The 19,870-nt window shown below is 25.7% G+C and overlaps 1 long non-coding RNA gene across 1 annotated transcript; it reads right to left on the bottom strand.

Annotated features, from left to right (window-relative positions):
• Positions 1-17,052: 17,052 nt before the first annotated feature.
• Positions 17,053-19,395, bottom strand: LOC139507648 (uncharacterized). The gene is made up of 4 exons (XR_011660787.1): positions 19,254-19,395; positions 18,557-18,628; positions 17,894-18,071; positions 17,053-17,286 (listed from the first exon to the last, which is right to left on the bottom strand). It is a non-coding gene; the product is annotated as an uncharacterized lncRNA (long non-coding RNA).
• Between the last annotated feature and the right edge of the window lie 475 nt (positions 19,396-19,870).

Here is a 19,870-nt window from a genome sequence, read left to right as displayed (position 1 = left end):
TATCAAAAAAGGTATAAAATTTTTAGGCAAATGTAGAAAAAATATTATTAAACCAATGACAGGTCTGTTTTTACTGTCAATAAAATTCTCTATAGAATATGGTCGATTTCTAAAATTATCAAATTTATAGGCAAATATAGAAAAAATATTATTAAACCAATGACAGGTCTGTTTTTACTGTCAATATAATTCTCTAAAGAATATGGTCGATTTCTAAAATTATCAAATTTATAGGCAAATGTAGAAAAAATATTATTAAACCAATGACAGGTCTTTTTTTCCTGTCGATATAATGAACTATAGAATGTGGTCGATTTCTAAAATTATCTAAAAAGGTATCAAATTTAAAGGCAAATGTAGAAAAAATATTATTAAACCAATGACAGGTCTATTTTTACTGTCAATATAATTACCTATAGAATATGGTCGATTTCTAAAATGATCTAAAAAGGTATCAAATTTAAAGGCAAATGTAGAAAAAATATTAGTGAACCAATGACAGGTCTGTTTTTACTGTCAATATAATTCTCTGTTGAGAATGGTCGATTTCTAAAACTATCAAAAAAGGTATAAAATTTTTAGGCAAATGTAGAAAAAATATTATTAAACCAATGACAGGTCTATTTTTACTGTCAATATAATTCTCTGTTGAGAATGGTCGATTTCTAAAACTATCAAAAAAGGTATAAAATTTTTAGGCAGATGTAGAAAAAATATTATTAAACCAATGACAGGTCTGTTTTTACTGTCAATAAAATTCTCTATAGAATATGGTCGATTTCTAAAATTATCAAATTGATAGGGAAATGTAGAAAAAAATATTATTAAACCAATGACAGGTTTGTTTTTACTGTCAATATAATTATGTATAGAATATGGTCGATTTCCAAAATTATCTAAAAAAGTATCAAATTAAAAGGCAAATGTAGAAAAAATATTATTAAACCTATGACAGGTCTGTTTCTACTGTCAATATAATTACCTATAGAATATGGTCGATTTCTATAATAATCAAAAAAGGTATCAAATTTATAGGCAAATGTAGAAAAAATATTATTAAACCAATGACAGGTCTATTTTTACTGTCAATATAAGTACCTATGGAATATGGTCGATTTCTAAAATTATCAAAAAAGTTATCAAATTTATAGGCAAATGTAGAAAAAATATTATTAAACCAATGACAGGTCTGTTTTTCCTGTCAATATAATTACCTATAGAATATGGTCGATTTCTAAAATTATCTAAAAAGGTATCAAATTTAAAGGCAAATGTAGAAAAAATATTATTAAACCAATGACAGGTCTGTTTTTCCTGTCAATATAATTACCTATAGAATATGGTCGATTTCTAAAATAAACAAAAAAGGTATCAAGTTTGAGGCAAATGTAGAAAAAATATTATTTAACCAATTACAGGTCTGTTTTTATTGTCAATATAGCTTTCTATAGAATATGGTCGATTTTAAAATTATCTAAAAAGGTATCAAATTTAAGGGCAAATGTAGAAAAAAATATTATTTAACCTATGACAGGTATGTTTGTACTGTCAATATAATTACCTATAGAATATGGTCGATTTCTAAAATGATCAAAAAATGTATCAAATTTATAGGCAAATGTAGAAACAATATTATTAAACCAATAAAGGTCTGGTTTTACTGTCAATATAATTCTCTGTAGAGAATGGTCGATTTCTAAAACTATCAAAAAAGGTATAAAATTTTTAGGCAAATGTAGAAAAAATATTATTAAACCAATGACAGGTCTGTTTTTACTGTCAATAAAATTCTCTATAGAATATGGTCGATTTCTAAAATTATCAAATTGATAGGCAAATGTAGAAAAAATATTATTAAACCAATGACAGGTTTGTTTTTACTGTCAATATAATTATCTATAGAATATGGTCGATTTCCAAAATTATCTAAAAAAGTATCAATTTTAAAGGCAAATGTAGAAAAAATATTATTAAACCTATGACAGGTCTGTTTTTAATGTCAATATAATTACCTATAGAATATGGTCGATTTCTAAAATAATAAAAAAAGGTATCAAATATATAGGCAAATATTGAAAAAATATTATCAAACCAATGACAGGTCAATTTTTACTGTCAATATAAGTACCTATTGAATATGGTCGATTTCTAAAATTATCAAAAAAGTTATCAAATTTATAGGCAAATGTAGAAAAAATATTATTAAACCAATGAAAGGTCTGTTTTTCCTGTCAATATAATTACCTATAGAATATGGTCGATTTCTAAAATTATCTAAAAAGGTATCAAATTTAAAGGCAAATGTAGAAAAAATATTATTAAACCAATGACAGGTCTGTTTTTACTGTCAATATAATTACTTAGAAAATATGGTCGATTTCTAAAATTAACAAAAAAGGTATCAAATTTATAGGCAAATGTAGAAAAAATATTATTAAACCAATGACAGGTCTGTTTTTCCTGTCAGTATAATGACCTATAGAATATGGTCGATTTCTAAAATTATCTAAAAAGGTATCAAATTTAAAGGCAAATGTAGAAAAAATATTATTAAACCAATGACAGGTCTGTTTTTACTGTCAATATAATTACTTATAGAATATGGTCGATTTCTAAAATAAACAAAAAAGGTATCAAGTTTTAGGCAAATGTAGAAAAAATATTATTTAACCAATTACAGGTCTGTTTTTACTGTCAATATTATTCTCTAAAGAATATGGTCGATTTCTAAAATTATCAAATTTATAGGCAAATGTAGAAAAAATATTATTAAACCAATGACAGGTCTGTTTTTCCTGTCAGTATAATGACCTATAGAATATGGTCGATTTCTAAAATTATCTAAAAAGATATCAAATTTAAAGGCAAATGTAGAAAAAAATATTATTAAACCAATGACAGGTCTGTTTTTCCTGTCAATATAATTACCTATAGAATATGGTCGATTTCTAAAATTATCTAAAAAGGTATCAAATTTAAAGACAAATGTAGAAAAAATATTATTAAACCAATGACAGGTCTGTTTTTCCTGTCAATATAATTACCTATAGAATATGGTCGATTTCTAAAATAAACAAAAAAGGTATCAAGTTTGAGGCAAATGTAGAAAAAATATTATTTAACCAATTACAGGTCTGTTTTTATTTTCAATATAGCTTTCTATAGAATATGGTCGATTTTAAAATTATCTAAAAAGGTATCAAATTTAAGGGCAAATGTAGAAAAAATATTATTTAACCTATGACAGTAAAATTGAGAAAGGAAATGGTGAATATGTCAAAGCGACAACCACCCGACCATAGAGCAAACAACAGCCGAAGGCAACCAATGGGTCTTCAATGTAGCGAGAATTCCCGCACCCGTAGGTGTCCTTCAGCTGGCCCCTAAAATATGCATAATAGTACAGTGATAGTGGACGTCATACTAAACTCCGAATTATACACAAGAAACTAAAATTTAAAATCATACAAGACTAACAAAGGCCAGAGGCTCCTGACTTGGGACAGGCACAAAATTGCGGCGGGGTTAAACATGTTTATGAGATCTCAACCCTCCCCCTATACCTCTAGCCAATGTAGAAAAGTAAAAGAATAACAGGTATGTTTGTACTGTCAATATAATTACCTATAGAATATGGTCGATTTCTAAAATGATCAATAAATGCATCAAATTTATAGGCAAATGTAGAAACAATATTATTAAACCAATAAGGGTCTGTTTTTACTGTCAATATAATTCTCTGTAGAGAATGGTCGATTTCTAAAACTATCAAAAAAGGTATAAAATTTTTAGGCAAATGTAGAAAAAATATTATTAAACCAATGACAGGTCTGTTTTACTGTCAATAAAATTCTCTATAGAATATGGTCGATTTCTAAAATTATCAAATTGATAGGGAAATGTAGAAAAAATATTATTAAACCAATGACAGGTTTGTTTTTACTGTCAATATAATTATCTATAGAATATGGTCGATTTCCAAAATTATCTAAAAAAGTATCAATTTTAAAGGCAAATGTAGAAAAAATATTATTAAACCTATGACAGGTCTGTTTTTACTGTCAATATAATTACCTATAGAATATGGTCGATTTCTAAAATAATCAAAAAAGGTATCAAATATATAGGCAAATATTGAAAAAATATTATCAAACCAATGACAGGTCAATTTTTACTGTCAATATAAGTACCTATTGAATATGGTCGATTTCTAAAATTATCAAAAAAGTTATCAAATTTAAAGGCAAATGTAGAAAAAATATTATTAAACCAATGACAGGTCTGTTTTTACTGTCAATATAATTACTTATAGAATATGGTCGATTTCTAAAATAAACAAAAAAGGTATCAAGTTTTAGGCAAATGTAGAAAAAAATATTATTTAACCAATTACAGGTCTGTTTTTACTGTCAATATAGCTTTCTATAGAATATGGTCGATTTCTAAAATAATCAAATTTATAGGCAAATATAGAAAAAATATTATTAAACCAATGACAGGTCTGTTTTTACTGTCAATATAATTCTCTAAAGAATATGGTCGATTTCTAAAATTATCAAATTTATAGGCAAATGTAGAAAAAATATTATTAAACCAATGACAGGTCTGTTTTTCCTGTCAGTATAATGACCTATAGAATATGGTCGATTTCTAAAATTATCTAAAAAGGCAAATTTAAAGGCAAATGTAGAAAAAAATATTATCAAACCAATGACAGGTCTATTTTTACTGTCAATATAATTACCTATAGAATATGGTCGATTTCTAAAATGATCAAAAAAGGTATCAAGTTTGAGGCAAATGTAGGAAAAATATTATTAAACCAATGACAGGTCTGTTTTTACTGTCAATATAATTGCCTATGGAATATGGTCGATTTCAAAAATTATAAAAAAAGGTATCAAATTTATAGGCAAACGTAGAAAATATATTATTAAACCAATGACAGGTCTGTTTTGACTGTCAATAAAATTATCTATAGAACATGGTCGATTTCTATAATTATCAAATTGATAGGGTAATGTAGAAAAAATATTATTAAACCAATGACAGGTCTGTTTTTACTGTCAATATAATACTCTATAGAATATGGTCGATTTCCAAAATTATCTTAAAAGGTATCAAATTTAAAGGCAAATGTAGAAAAAATATTATTAAACCTATGACAGGGCTGTTTTTCCTGTAAATATAATTACCTATAGAATATGGTCGATTTCTAAAATTATCAAAAAAATTATCAAATAAATAGGCAAATGTGAAAATCATAGGCAAATGTAGAAAAAATATTATTAAACTAATGACAGGTCTGTTTTTACTGTCAATATAATTACCTATAGAATATGGTCGATTTCAAAAATTATCAAAAAATAATCAAATTTATAGGCAAATGTAAAAAAAATATTATTAAACCAATGACATGTCTGTTTTTACTGTCAATATAATAACCTATAGAATATGGTTGATTTCTAAAATTATCAAATTTATAGGCAAATGTAGAAAAAATATTAATAAACCAATGACAAGTCTGTTTTTACTGCATTTTGTCAGTAACATTTTTCAGTAAATTTTACCCCTTTTTGGTTATTTATTCATTTTTACCAATATTGATATTTTTCAACATTTAACTGTAAATTTGACAACTTTATTGATATTCATTCAGATTTTACCTTTTTGATAATTTTTCGACATTTTACTGTAAATTTGAAATCTTTTTTGATAATAGTATATGATGTTACCTTAAATCGGTCAATTGATCTAGATGATTTTCTAATATGTATTGACAATTGTTTTTAAAGTAAACTTGAACTAACCACAGCTTTATTAAAAGATTGCAACATTTTTTCAGTAAATTTCACTACTTTTTGGATATTCATTCATTTTTACCAATATTGATATTTTTCAACATTTTACTGTAAATTTGACAACTTTTTTGATAATTGTATATGATGTTACCTTTAATCGGTCATTTGATCTAGATGATTTTCTAACATGTATTGACAATTGAATTTAAAGTAAACTTGAACTAACCACAGCTTTCTTTAAAAATTTTAACATTTTGTCAATAACATTTTTTCAGTAAATTTTACTACTTTTTGGATGTTTATTTATTTTTACCAATATTGATATTTTTGCAACATTTTACTGTAAATTTGACAACTTTATTGATATTCATTCAGATTTTACCTGTATTGATAATTTTTCAACATTTTACTGTAAATTTGAAAACTTTTTTGATAATTGTATATGATGTTACCTTAAATCGGTCATTTGATCAAGACAATTTTCTAATATGTTTTGACAAATGTATTGGAAGTAAAATTGAAACACCACAGCTTTATTTAAAAATTGCACCATTTTCTCAGTAACTTTTTTTCGGTAAATTTTACTACTTTTTGGATAATCATTCAGATTGATCTTTATTGATAAATTTTCAACAATTCACTGTAAATTTGACAACTTTTTTGATATTCATTCAGATTTTACCTCTTTTGATAATTTTTCAATATTTTACGGTAAATTTGAAATCTTTTTTGATAATTGTATTTGATGCTACCCTAAATCGATCATTTGATCAAAAGGATTTTCTAATGTTTTGACAATTGTATTTAAAGTAAACTTAAAACACCACAGCTTTATTTAAAATTTCAACATTTTCTCAGTAACTTTTTTTCAGTAAAATTTACTAATTTTTTTATTATCATTCAGATTAAACTCTATTGATAATTTTTCAACATTTTACTGTAAATTTGAAATCTTTTTTGATAATTGTAGATGATGTTATCTTAAATCGGTCATTTGATCAAGATGATTTTCTAATATGTATTGACAATTGTATTATAAGTAAACTTGAACTAACCACAGCTATATTTAAAAATTTCAGCATTTTGTCAGTATCATTTTTTAGTAAATTTTACTACTTTTTGGTTATTTATTCATTTTTACCAATATTGATATTTTTCAACATTTTACTGTAAATTTGACAACTTTTTTGATAATAGTATATGATGTTACCTTTAATCGGTCATTTGATCTAGATGATTTTCTAACATGTATTGACAATTGTATTTAAAGTAAACTTGAACTAACCACAGCTTTTTTTAAAAATTTTAACATTTTGTCAATAACATTTTTTCAGTAAATTTTACTACTTTTTGGATATTTATTCATTTTTACCAATATTGATATTTTTGCAACATTTAACTGAAAATTTGACAACTTTATTGATATTCAATCAGATTTTACCTGTATTGATAATTTTTCGACATTTTACTGTAAATTTGAAATCTTTTTTGATAATAGTATATGATGTTACCTTAAATCGGTCAATTGATCTAGATGATTTTCTAATATGTATTGACAATTGTTTTTAAAGTAAACTTGAACTAACCACAGCTTTATTAAAAGATTGCAACATTTTCTCAGCAACATTTTTTCAGTAAATTCCACTACTTTTTGGATATTCATTCATTTTTACCAATATTGATATTTTTCAACATTTTACTGTAAATTTTACAACTTTTTTGATAATTGTATATGATGTTACCTTTAATCGGTCATTTGATCTAGATGATTTTCTAACATGTATTGACAATTGAATTTAAAGTAAACTTGAACTAACCACAGCTTTCTTTAAAAATTTTAACATTTTGTCAATAACATTTTTTCAGTAAATTTTACTACTTTTTGGATGTTTATTTATTTTTACCAATATTGATATTTTTGCAACATTTTACTGTAAATTTGACAACTTTATTGATATTCATTCAGATTTTACCTGTATTGATAATTTTTCAACATTTTACTGTAAATGTGAAAACTTTTTTGATAATTGTATATGATGTAACCTTAAATCGGTCATTTGATCAAGACAATTTTCTAATATGTTTTGACAAAAGTATTGGAAGTAAAATTGAAACACTACAACTTTATTTAAAAATTGTACCATTTTCTCAGTAACTTTTTTTCAGAAAATTTGACTACTTTTTGGATAATCATTCAGATTGATCTTTATTGATAAATTTTCAACAATTCACTGTAAATTTGACAACTTTTTTGATATTCATTTAGATTTTACCTGTTTTGATAATTTTTCAACATTTTACGGTAAATTTCAAATCTTTTTTGATAATTGTATTTGATGCACCCTAAATCGATCATTTGATCAAAAGGATTTTCTAATGTTTTGACAATTGTATTTAAAGTAAACTTAAAACACCACAGCTTTATTTAAAAATTTCAACGTTTTCTCAGTAACTTTTTTTCAGTAAATTTTACTAATTTTGGGATTATCATTCAGATTAAACTCTATTGATAATTTTTCAACATTTTACTGTAAATTTGAAATCTTTCTTGATAATTGTAGATGATGTTATCTTAAATCGGTCATTTGATCAAGATGACTTTCTAATATGTATTGACAATTGTATTATAAGTAAACTTGAACTAACCACAGCTATGTTTAAAAATTTCAGCATTTTGTCAGTAACATTTTTCAGTAAATTTTACTACTTTTTGAATATTTATTCATTTTTACCAATATTGATATTTTTCAACATTTAACTGTAAATTTGACAACTTTATTGATATTCAATCAGATTTTACCTGTATTGATAATTTTTCGACATTTTACTGTAAATTTGAAATCTTTTTTGATAATAGTATATGATGTTACCTTAAATCGGTCAATTGATCTAGATGATTTTCTAATATGTATTGACAATTGTTTTTAAAGTAAACTTGAACTAACCACAGCTTTATTAAAAGATTGCAACATTTTCTCAGCAACATTTTTTCAGTAAATTCCACTACTTTTTGGATATTCATTCATTTTTACCAATATTGATATTTTTCAACATTTAACTGTAAATTTGACAACTTTATTGATATTCAATCAGATTTTACCTGTTTTGATAATTTTTCAACATTTTACGGTAAATTTCAAATCTTTTTTGATAATTGTATTTGATGCACCCTAAATCGATCATTTGATCAAAAGGATTTTCTAATGTTTTGACAATTGTATTTAAAGTAAACTTAAAACACCACAGCTTTATTTAAAAATTTCAACGTTTTCTCAGTAACTTTTTTTCAGTAAATTTTACTAATTTTGGGATTATCATTCAGATTAAACTCTATTGATAATTTTTCAACATTTTACTGTAAATTTGAAATCTTTCTTGATAATTGTAGATGATGTTATCTTAAATCGGTCATTTGATCAAGATGACTTTCTAATATGTATTGACAATTGTATTATAAGTAAACTTGAACTAACCACAGCTATGTTTAAAAATTTCAGCATTTTGTCAGTAACATTTTTCAGTAAATTTTACTACTTTTTGAATATTTATTCATTTTTACCAATATTGATATTTTTCAACATTTAACTGTAAATTTGACAACTTTATTGATATTCAATCAGATTTTACCTGTATTGATAATTTTTCGACATTTTACTGTAAATTTGAAATCTTTTTTGATAATAGTATATGATGTTACCTTAAATCGGTCAATTGATCTAGATGATTTTCTAATATGTATTGACAATTGTTTTTAAAGTAAACTTGAACTAACCACAGCTTTATTAAAAGATTGCAACATTTTCTCAGTAACATTTTTTCAGTAAATTCCACTACTTTTTGGATATTCATTCATTTTTACCAATATTGATATTTTTCAACATTTTACTGTAAATTTTACAACTTTTTGGATGTTTATTTATTTTTACCAATATTGATATTTTTGCAACATTTTACTGTAAATTTGACAACTTTATTGATATTCATTCAGATTTTACCTGTATTGATAATTTTTCAACATTTTACTGTAAATGTGAAAACTTTTTTGATAATTGTATATGATGTTACCTTAAATCGGTCATTTGATCAAGACAATTTTCTGATATGTTTTGACAAAGTATTGGAAATAAAATTGAAACACTACAACTTTATTTAAAAATTGTACCATTTTCTCAGTAACTTTTTTTCAGTAAATTTGACTACTTTTTGGATAATCATTCAGATTGATCTTTATTGATAAATTTTCAACAATTCACTGTAAATTTGACAACTTTTTTGATATTCATTTAGATTTTACCTGTTTTGATAATTTTTCAACATTTTACGGTAAATTTCAAATTTTTTTTGATAATTGTATTTGATGCTACCCTAAATCGATCATTTGATCAAAAGGATTTTCTAATGTTTTGACAATTGTATTTAAAGTAAACTTAAAACACCACAGCTTTATTTAAAAATTTCAACATTTTCTCAGTAACTTTTTTTCAGTAAATTTTACTAATTTTTGGATTATCATTCAGATTAAACTTTACTGATAATTTTTCAGCATTTTACTGTAAATTTGAAATCTTTTTTGATAATTGTAGATGATGTTATCTTAATTCGGTCATTTAATCCAGATGATTTTCTAATATGTATTGACAATTGTATTATAAGTAAACTTGAACTAACCACAGCTATATTTAAAAATTTCAGCATTTTGTCAGTAACATTTGTCAGTAAATTTTACTACTTTTTGGTTATTTATTCATTTTTACCAATATTGATATTTTTGAACATTTAACTGTAAATTGACAACTGTATTGATATTCATTCAGATTTTACTTTTTTGATAATTTTTCGACATTTTACTGTAAATTTGTAATCTTTTTTGATAATAGTATATGATGTTACCTTAAATCGGTCAATTGATCTAGATGATTTTCTAATATGTTTTGACAATTGTTTTTAAAGTAAACTTGAACTAACCACAGCTTTATTAATAGATTGCAACATTTTCTCAGTAAAAATTTTTCAGTAAATTTTACTACTTTTTGGATATTCATTCATTTTTACCAATATTGATAATTTTTAACATTTTACTGTAAATTAGACAACGTTTTTGATAGTTATATATGATGTTACCTTTAATCGGTCATTTGATCTAGATGATTTTCTAATATGTTTTGACAATTGTATTTAAAGTAAACTTGAACTAACCACAGCTTTATTTAAAAATTTCAACATTTTGTCAATAACATTTTCTCAGTTACATTTTTTCAGTAAATTTTACTACTTTTTGGATATTCATTCATTTTTACCAATATTGATATTTTTCAACATTTTACTGTAAATTTGACAACTTTTTTGATAATTGTATATGATGTTACCTTTAATCGGTCATTTGATCTAGATGATTTTCTAATATGTATTGACAATTGTATTTGAAGTAAACTTGAACTAACCAGAGCTTTATTTAAATATTTCAACATTTTGTCAATAACATTTTTTCAGTAAATTTTACTACTTTTTGAATATTTATTCATTTTTACCAATATTGATATTTTTGCAACATTTTACTGTAAATTTGACAATTTTATTGATATTCATTCAGATTTTACCTGTATTGATAATTTTTCAACATTTTACTGTAAATTTGAAAACTTTTTTTTGATAATTGTATATGATGTTACCTTAAATCGGTCATTTGATCAAGACAGTTTTCTAATATGTAATGATAAATGTATCCGAAGTAAAATTGAGGCACAACAGCTTTATATAAAAATTGCAACATTTTCTCATTAACATTTTTTTTTAGTAAATTTGACTCTTTTTTGGATATTCATTCAGATTTGACCTTTATTGATCATTTTTAACATTTTACTGTAAATTTGACATTTTTTTTTCGATAATTGTATATGATGTTACCTTGAATCGGTCATTTGATCAAGTCATTTTCTAATATGTAATGATAAATGTATCCGAAGTAAAATTAAAGCACCACAGCTTTATATAAAAATTGCAACATTTTCTCAGTAACATTTTTTTTAGTAAATTTGACTCTTTTTTGGATATTCATTCAGATTTGACCTTTATTGATCATTTTTAACATTTTACTGTAAATTTGACATTTTTTTTTCGATAATTGTATATGATGTTACCTTGAATCGGTCATTTGATCAAGTCATTTTCTAATATGTAATGATAAATGTATCCGAAGTAAAATTGAAGCACAACAGTTTTATATAAAAATTGCAACATTTTCTCAGTAACATTTTTTTTTAGTAAATGTTGAAAATTGATCAATAAACATGATAAAGGTCAAATCTGAATGAATATCCAAAAAGTAGTCAAATTTACTAAAAAAAATGTTACTGAGAAAATGTTGCAATTTTTATATAAAGATGCTGTGCTTCAATTTTACTTCTCATACATTTATCTTTACATATTAGAAAATTGTCTTGATCAAATGACCAATTTAAAGTAACATCATATACAATTTTCCAAAAATATGTCAAATTTCCTGTAAAATGTTAAAAAATGATCAATAAAGGTCAAATCTGAATGAATATCTAAAAAGTAGTGAAATTAACTAAAAAAATCTTGCAATTTTTATATAAAGCTGTGGTGCTTTGATTTTACTTCTCATACATTTATCATTACATATTAGAAAATTGTCTTGATCAAACGACCGATTTAAGGTAAAATCATATACAATTATCCAAAAAAATGTCAAATTTACAGTAAAATGTTCAAAATTTTTCAATAAAGGTCAAATTTTAATGAATATTCAAAAAGTAGATAAATTTACTAAAAAAAATATTACCGAGAATTTGTTGCAATTTTTATATAAAGCTGTGGTGTTTCAATTTTACTTTGGATACATTTATCATTATATATCAGAAAATTGTCTTGATCAGATGACCGATTTAAGGTAACATCATATACAATTATCAAAAAAAAAAGGTCAAATTTACAGTAAAATGTTGAAAATGATCAATAAAGGTCAAATCTAAATGAATATCCAAAAAGTAGAAAAATTTACTAAAAAAAATGTTGCCTAGAAAATGTTTCAATTTTTATATAAAGCTGTGGTGCTTCAATTTTACTGCTAATACATTTACTTTTACATATTAGAATATTGTTTTGTTTAATTGACCGATTTAAGGTAACATCATATACAATTATCAAAAAAAATGTCAAATTTACAGTAAAATGTTGAAAAGGATCAGTAAAGGTCAAAGCTGAATGAATATCCAAAAAGTAGTAAAATTTACTAAAAAAAAATGTTACCGAGAAAATGTTGCAACTTTTATATAAAGCTGTGGTGCTTCAATTTTACCTCGGATACATTTATCATTACATATTAGAAAATTGTCTTGATCAAATGACCGATTTAAGGTATCATCATATACCATTATCCAAAAAAAATGTCAAATTTACAGTTAAATGTTGAAAAATGATCAATAAAGGTCAAATCTGAATAGTTATCTAAAAAGTAGTAAAATTTTGTAAAACAAATGTTACCGAGAAAATGTTGCAATTTTTATATAAAGCTGTTGTGCTTCAATTTTACTTCTACTACATTTATCTTTACATATTAGAAAATTGTCTTGATTAAATGATCGATTTAAGGTAACATCATATACAATTATCAAAAAAAATGTCAAATTTACAGTAAAATGTTGAAATATTTTTAATAAAGGTAAAATCTGAATGAATATCCGAAAAAAAGTAAAATTTACTGAAAAAATGTTACTGAGAAAATGGTGTAATTTTTGTATAAAGCTGTGGTTATTCAATTTTACTTCGGATACATTTATCATTACATATTAGAAAATTGTCTTGATCAAATGACCGATTAAAGGTAACATCATATACAATTATCCAAAAAAATATCAAATTTACAGTAAAATGATGAAATTTTTTCAATAAAGGTCAAATCTGAATGAATTTCTAAAAAGTAGTAAAATTTACTAAAAAAAATGTTACCGAGAAAATGTTGCAATTTTTATATAAAGCTGTGGTGCTTCAATTTTTACTTTTAATACATTTATCTTTACATATTAGAAAATTGTCTTGATTAAATGACCGATTTAAGGTAACATCATATACAATTATCCAAAAAAATGTCAAATTTACAGTAAAATGTTGAAAAATAAGCAGTAAAAGTCAAAGCTGAATGAATATCCAAAAAGAAGTAAATTTACTGAAAAAATGTTTCTGGGAAAATGGTGTAATTTTGAAATAAAGCTGTGGTTGTTTCAATTTTACTTCTAATACATTTGTCAATACATACTGAAAAATTGTCTTGATCAAATGACCGATTTCAGGTAAAAAACCATTTTACGTAAATCTTAGTAATCTTTTACAAAAACCTTATCTGAAACTACTGTGCAAAATTAATCCAAACTTGTCCACAATCATCTTTGGGATATGTTGTTTGAAAAATGTGTCCGATGACCTCGCCATGTAAACAAGATGGCCGCCACGCCTAAAAATAGAACAGGGGTAAAATGTAGATTTTGGCTTATAACTCTGAAACCAAAGCATTTAGAGCAAATCTGACAAGGAGTTAAATTGTTAATCAAGACACTATCTATCTGCCCTGAAATGTTTAGATGAATTGGACAACCGGTTGTAGGGTTGCTCCCCCCCCCCCCCCCCCCCCAATAGGTAATTTTGTAAAGAAATTTTGCCTTTTTTGCTTATTATCTTGAATACTATTATAGATAGGATAGAGATAGACTGTAAACAGCAATAATGTTCAGCAAAGTAAGATCTACTTATAAATAATCATGACCTAAATGGTCAATTGACCCCTTAAGGAGTTATTGTCCTTTATAGTAAATTTTTAACAATTTTCATTAATTTGGTAAATTTATGTAAATTTTTACCAAGTAACTTTCTCTGTTACTAATGGGCAAAGTTCATTATAGATATAATTGTAAGAAACAGGAATGTTCAGTAAAGTAAGAACTTCAAACATCACCAAAATATAATTTTGTCATGAATCCATTTGTGTCCTTTGTTTAATATACACATAGACCAAGGTGAGCGACACAGGCTCTTTAGAGCCTCTAGTTAACATGATCTTGTCAGTAGTTTTAGAGTTTGATTCGGGATGATTGATTGATTGATTGTTGGTTGCTTTACGCTTATTAGCACATAAAAGGCTATATCGCGGCGAGAGCTAATTCGAATATTTTTACAATTTAAAGCATATTTTTAAAATAAGACAAAAAGTCCTTCAATATACTAAAATTCTTGACTAAAGCAAATTGAGTATATACAAATAAAAATCAACAGTAAAATAACGTGATAAAAATTTAAATCGATTTAAATATAATAACATTTTTATATTCTATAATAAATTCCAATTTCTTTTAAAAAAGCAACAATATTTGTAAATGGAACATTATTAAATAAATCATACATATTATTGACATTGAAATGCTTCTTACGAAGTCAATACAATTAATTAAAACATGTTTAATAGTATACTTGCAGTTGCAAGGAACACATTGTGGTTCATCTTCATTTTTTAAAAGATACTCGTGTGTTATTCTAGTATGACCAATACGACATCTAGTAATAACACACTGATCTTTTCTGCACATAATATTATTAAAAGGTTTGCCTAAATTAGGTTTAATTTCATGCAATTTATTATCATCTTTTTTACTCCATTTATTTTTCAATATATTAAAAACATATTCTCTAATATTAGATTTAAAATCAGTATATGGTATATCACAGTTAGATAGAGGATCACCCAGGGCATTCTTTGCCTCAAGGTCTACAGCTGTGTTTCCAAGGATTCCAACATGACTCGGAACCCATAGAAATATTATTTCTTTCAGAAGAATTTTTAATTGATTTGGATTCTTTATGATCCTATTGATTTAAGCAGAACAAGTACACAAGTGATAGGATTACCAATGAGACAACTTAACATGCAAGAACATATATGTTTGATTCAAGGAATTATAATAAAATTGAAAGTCTTCAACACTGAGAGTAAGTGAGGCGATTACCAATAAGACAACTATCCACAAACAACCAATTATGTTTATTTAAGCAATTGTAATCAAGTAGAAAGCCTTCAACACCAAGTAAAGCATTTAGGAAACAGTATGGTCATTTGTGAAAGTAGTTCCATTTCATGAGTTGTGGAAAACTATATTACTTATTTTTTCATCTATGGTATAGTTGGTATATTGTTCAATGTACCTTTTCTCCACCTTTCCCGTTATTCATACCGGTATGCTGAATTATTTTGATAGTTAAGACTCGTCTATCAAAACAAAACAAACATCCAAAAAAAAAAGAAGACTCGTCTATCTAAACAAAACTACCATCCAAAAAAACAAATTGTTATTTACAAAAATGTTCCCTTCCTTTGAAAATTCTATCAATTTGACAATAAGAGCCTATTTCATCTGACTTTTTAAGTGTTGTGTGTTGCTAAGACCACTGTTCCAGGTTCAGTATATCACTTAGCAATCACAAACATGCATTCAAAATCCATATTTGTTATGTGCATGTCCCAAGTCTGGAGCCTATAGATCAGTGGTTGTTAGTTTATACTTGTCATAAATGTTTTTCATAAATTATTCTGTAATAATTTAATTTCGGATGTAACACATCTTCTGATTGGTTGACGTTATTTTGTTATGAGCCCATATACATAATTTAATCATGTGACCGTGACGTCATCAACGTTTTTTTATGGTTTTCCACGGTTTAAAATGGAATTTAGAATTAAATTATAAGAAATGACTAATATTTTTTCTGTCTATTCGAAATAACATAAAAAATGTGGTGCACACTGTTAAAATAACCCGCTATACGCGTTATTCAGTGTGCAACAAATTTTTTATGTTATTTCTTCATAGACAGAAAAAATATTACAGTCATTCCTTAAATAAATAAGACTTAATTTTCTCCATTGAAATGTCCCATATTTTTCATGTGGGTTAATCTTTTTATTTAGAGACCTTGCAGTAAGTGTGTTTTACTTGAACATTATAATATGGTAATGACAGAAATATGAATTTGATTGTTTGAGTGTTACTTTAAAGTGCAACATTTTGAATATATTGAGGCTATCAGTTTTTGTTGGTGGTGGAAGCCAGAGTGCCTGGAGAAAAGCACTGACCTTGATGGGAAAACTGACAATCCTACACAATTAAGTTTGGAGTCAAGTTCACATGCAAGAGCTGGATTCAAGCTCGCAACTTTAGTGTTTACTGGCTAGTGATTGACAAAAATATGAAGACAATGTTTTAATAAACAACAATGAAAGGAAATTAAAAATGTTCAGAACTTTTAAAATACAACCATTTTGTATACATTTAAATTTTCACTTCATTTATAGTCTTGTCAGAATTTATTGGTCACCCGTGGTGATAAGTTGATTCAATTTATGTGGATGTCCATATCATGATTCCAAGGCTTGTGAAGTAACTAGATTTTCTTCAAATATTCATGTTGAGATATTGATGATCTGGAAATATAATAACACATATTTTAATATTTTAAATCTGAATATTTATAACTAAATTGTGTTAGAACATGTGATGGAAGAAAGAAATAAAACTGGTTATTGCCTTAAATTAGCATTTTATATGCTATATGATTATCATTTAAACAACTAATAAATTTTGTTTTAAAAGAAAAGAACTATTATAAAAAAGAAAGTTAAAATATATAGTAATGTAAACATGCCATTATGTAAATTTACCCTTTGCATTTAAATTTTGGATTAACTCAATCAGATTGTGAAAGTAATATAACCATTTTTGTGCTAAGCAGATCATTTGTAAGTAAACTTTTTTCTTTTTATTTACTGAAATATACTTCAATGATAGACACATTGTAGACATTTAAAAGTTAATTTTCAATATCACAGAAATAAATCAAATTAAACTGGCATGATTCATTTGTTATATACTCAAATCAAGTATTTTATTGTCGTATAAACTTTACAGTTTGTGACCAACATATATTAACACAATAAACACAATAAACATATATACATACACAATAAAATCAGCATCAAAATTTTTTAACAGTATACACATAATTTTTTTTTGCATAGTAAAGATACTTACACTTGCTAATGTTTAATGTACCAATCATGGACTTCATCTGATGAATTCTAAAGCTGTTTCATAATTTCTGAAAGTGTCATTCTTATCAATGTTTTAGCAATAAGTGTATTAATCCATAAAGAAACTAAATCAATGACTTTGTACAAGCTAAATTATTGAGTTCCTCTGGTAGATGCAGCTGAAAGTTATAATGAAATAAGGATGAGTATAATTAATAATATTTTGTTTTATGTTGAAATAAAAGCAATATACTATTTTTTAATGTATATATGAAAAATTAAGATAGTGGTATATGTAAGTGCATTTTTGAAATATGACAGAAATAATATAAAAGTGTTGAAAGGGAGTCATATTTCACACACATCTATCAAATTTCTTCAAATATTCTTTAAATTTAAAGGAATAATGACATATTTTGAGTATTTTTGTGCGACACATATATTTATAAACTTAAATCTTAGATTGACTTCAAAAAGTATTAGAACACATAACTTGCTTGCTCCTTCATAATGCAATTGTAAATATTGCGCATTCTTTTTTAATTCAACTGCAAGTCGAGATACATTTTAATAGCAATTTTTCATTATTTGATAAAGAAATTAATACATGCAAATAACAAACAATATCAGAAACAAATGATGTATTTTATAAAAACTCAAATACCTAATTTATTTTGTTTTCTTTATTCCATTTCCTTTTCTTTTCTTCACTTCTATCTAATGATCTCACAAACATCTATAGCATAAAAAGAAAACAATGGAATGCAATACTGTTGTTTTTGGTATTATATTTAAAGTACATATTCTATTGCAGGAATACATCCTTGTTTGTTCGCTACAACCCTGGCCTATGTTTTGACATTAATATTTGAAGTCATATGTTGTATGTGACATAAATAACCCTTTTTTTTATAATTAATTGTGCAAATTTGTCTTAGATAAACGGAAATAAGTCTTTTACAAAATATCTTCAAATCCATTTTTTTTTTATTGTTTTCTAAAAGCTCTTGTCAGTAAATTTAAAATATCGCAGCATTTTTACTGCAAAAACTGACAAAAGTCAGAAGCAGTAATGGCCAAATGCTGTGTCTGGTACTGTCTTTGGGCAGCGGGCTGGAGCTTAATCGTGAAGATTTAAATCGTCTGCACACGTTTATGTCTAATTTGCAATAATCATGATTTCAGTGTACTGTATAGGCCTATGATTGATATTGATAGCTGCTCATTCGATACGTGCAGACGACAAACGTAAACACAAAAAATATGATTTTCTACTGCATACTGTGAAGAATTTTTTTTTCCTAATGAATAAACAATTATTTATATTATTTTGATTATATGCATTTTTGTTTTTAGCTTACAACTATTGTTTTCAGAACACTACGGGTGTATTATTATCTGAAGCTTAAGTATCAGCCATCTTGGCTTCAGTAGCAACAAAAGGTCAATCCGGGTCAAACATCTTGAAGAGCGGGCTACGAAAAAAGCCGAAGGCAGTAATTAGTGTAGAGTAGTATTCGGGCCCGTATGCGGATCGGAACTGGAACTGCCGGGGAGTTTGAGGTCCAGTAAGACCGCTTTTTGGCCCAATAATAAAGCAGTTTTACAAAATTGTTAAAAGTTAATCTGTTAGTTATTTATTCGACAGCAACATGCTATTTTTGATAAAGCAACCTACATATATAGGATACTAGCACCATTCAGTAATGCTAAACTACTAAAATCTTCACAATTCTAGCATGTAAGTTCAATTGTATACGGTTTTCGTGTGAAGCGGAAGTTGTCGCATTCGTGTTCATCCTTGATATTTAATATTTAAATGTAAGTTGTATTTTATGATTATACATAATATATATAAAGGTTGAGGATATACACGGATGCTGCCACTTTCATCTTTGACAAAAATGATTAAAGAATGTTGCAGTTTTTTTTTCTCCAAAGAAAAGCTGTTGCCCATGATTTTTATCAATGCCCGTGA

This window comes from Mytilus edulis, unplaced genomic scaffold (assembly GCF_963676685.1).
Source record: "Mytilus edulis unplaced genomic scaffold, xbMytEdul2.2 SCAFFOLD_135, whole genome shotgun sequence".
Lineage (NCBI taxonomy): Eukaryota > Metazoa > Mollusca > Bivalvia > Mytilida > Mytilidae > Mytilus > Mytilus edulis.
This window is presented reverse-complemented; position numbering and strand designations above follow the sequence as displayed.